The sequence below is a fragment of the Myodes glareolus genome, chromosome 23 (assembly GCF_982192425.1).
Source record: "Myodes glareolus chromosome 23, mMyoGla1.1, whole genome shotgun sequence".
NCBI classification, from domain to species: Eukaryota; Metazoa; Chordata; class Mammalia; order Rodentia; family Cricetidae; genus Myodes; species Myodes glareolus.
In genome coordinates this window covers 35959747-35962227 of record NC_142048.1, presented here as the reverse complement: position 1 = coordinate 35962227, position 2481 = coordinate 35959747, and the positions used below count along the sequence as shown (strand labels likewise).

Sequence of the window (2481 nt, the reverse complement as noted above, 5' to 3'; positions counted from 1 at the left end):
AAACAAACAATTTGTTTAGGAATGAACATACTTAGATTAGAGGTCCCACCAAGTTATATAGTGGAAGTCATGTAGAGTGAGGCCAGGAGTCAGGTCATCACAGAATCTAAGTTTTGAAACTGCCAAGAAGGAAGATCAGAGTAAATAAAATGATTCATTAAAAATGCATATTTTTTCTTCATATGATCTACAGTGGAAGGAAAAGAAAATGAATTTACATCTACTGCAAATATGTAGGTTATGAGAGACACTATTGGAAGCAGAAAGACAGCTGATTATCTGGAGACATCATAGACGTGCTTCGATATTCAGGCAGAGTTTTAAAGCAAGCAAATTAAAAATGTAGTTCTCCCAGGAGATTTGGAAAGTTGAAGAATGTAGTGAAATAGTGAGGGAAAAAATGTTAGGTGGATTGTCTAAAAGGTTAGAGGGAAAAAACTGATGGCTGGAGTGTAAATTTATAAAATAAGTTGAAAAAATAATTCATCATTTTCTTTTAATTTAGACATCCTCCTATCCTGAAACCTTCAGTTTTCCTACTCCTAGGCAAGCAACCTTACATAAAACCATATAAGTGTTTGCCAGGAGATATGAATAAAATTTTCATAGTAGTCTTAATCAAAATGAGTTAGAAGGAAGAAAACAACTCCATCCACATCAACAGAGAGACACATGGGTAATTTGTAATGTGCACTCCTCATGTTGTAATTTCATCCATCAACGAAAGGCAATGTATTACAAGTAAAAGTGCCAATATTATATTGAGACAGAAACAATCCTTAGAAAACTGCATGGAATATGATACAATTTCATATAGCCTACTGAAGAAAGATTGTGAAACAGATTGTTTATAAGTAGCAGTGTATGAGATCAAATTTTTCAAAAACTACTTTGCAAGACAAAGATGAGAAAATCATTCTCTTCTGGAAAAAGAAGCAAACAGGACAGCAAGGGAGCACATGGGAGTGATGGATAGCATTGTGTTATTATGTCAGACACTGAGTTCAGAGACATAGATTTTATTATCTGTATAGAAATATATACCTGTGTGTACAACTTGTGACATGGCATAATGAAATCACTCAACATATGTTTCAGTTAAAAAGGAAGAAAAATGACAAAAAACATGAGATTGTGCTATGACTGGACATGGATAAATCTATGAGTGAGGCATAAAAAGTGAAAAAAATCAATACTAGGTTATGCTTATAATTCCAAAGAAAAATGGGACTACATTTCAAAGGACAAAACCATTTCCCATAGGTTGGTTACACAACGAACCAGCATATTTAATGGTACCAGTGGAGAGATTAGTATTGGGTGATAACATGTCAGTATAAATAATTTAAGACAAATAAGTCGTGTCAGAGAGAATCAAGAGACGGTTGATTGCTGTAGTTCAGTCTGAAGGGAGAAAGTAGGATTCAGTGTTAAGAAACACTGTCTTTGAGCCTCTGGCGCTCCTCTTTGTGTCACTGGGTAATAAACTACTGCACCATAGCAGTTCCGCTGCATAACTTGGGCTGTCTGCCCATCAAGGCAGCCCTTTTAACCCCTAGATACAGGCTCCAAGAAAGGACAAAAGTTAACAAAGTGCTACCTTGTTGTTGAATATTCTTTTAGCACACTGTGAAGATGCGTCTCTGACATAGCATCTTTAATAAAGAGCTAAATGGCCAATAACCAGGATGAATAGGTTAGCCAAGAATTCTGGGTAGAGAGAAAAGGAGAGGAGATGAATCTAAGCACAGGAAAGATGACAGAGAACAGGGAGAGGCAACAGGAGATGGAAGATGAAAGACAGACAGAAAAACCACAAGGCAAAATGGAGATTAATATAAATGATTAATTTAAGTTATAGGAGATAATTGGACAAACCTAAGCTATAGGCTAAGCTTTCATAATCAATATTGTTATTAATTATGCCTTTTATTTATATGAGATCAAACCTGGTGACTCTTTTTAAATTTACTTATTTATTTATAAAAATTTCCACTTCCTCCGCTCCTCCCAATATCCTCCTACTTCCCCCACTCCCTCTCTTCCTCCCTCTCCAGTCCTAAGAGCAGTCAGGGTTTCCTGCCCTGTGGGAAGATCAAGTTCCTCCCCCCTCCCTCCAGGTCTAGGAAGGTGAGCATTCAAACAGACTAGGATCCCAAAAAGCCAGTACATGCGGATGAAACAAGACCCAGTGCCATTGTCAATGGCTTCTCAGTCAGCCCCCATGTTAGCCACATTCAGAGAATCCGGTTTGATCACTTGCTCGTTCAGTCCCAGTCCAGCTGGCCTTGGTAAGCTCTCATTACGTCAGTCCCCTTGTATCAGTGGGTGAACGCACCCCTCGTGGTCCTGACTTCCTTGATCATGTTCTCCCTCCTTCTGCTCCTCATTTGGACCTTGGGGGCTCAGACAAGTGCTCCAATGTGGGTCTCCGTCTCTGTCTCCATTCATCATCGGATGAAGGTTCCCTCTGATCCTGAC

At 38.6% G+C, this 2481-nt stretch overlaps 1 non-coding gene across 1 annotated transcript; it reads left to right on the top strand.

The window, feature by feature from the left end:
- The first annotated feature begins 1437 nt into the window (after positions 1 to 1437).
- LOC125414574 (small nucleolar RNA SNORA76) lies at positions 1438 to 1567 on the top strand. The gene has a single exon (XR_007236314.1). It is a non-coding gene; the product is annotated as a small nucleolar RNA SNORA76 (small nucleolar RNA).
- The last annotated feature ends 914 nt before the right edge of the window (positions 1568 to 2481 follow it).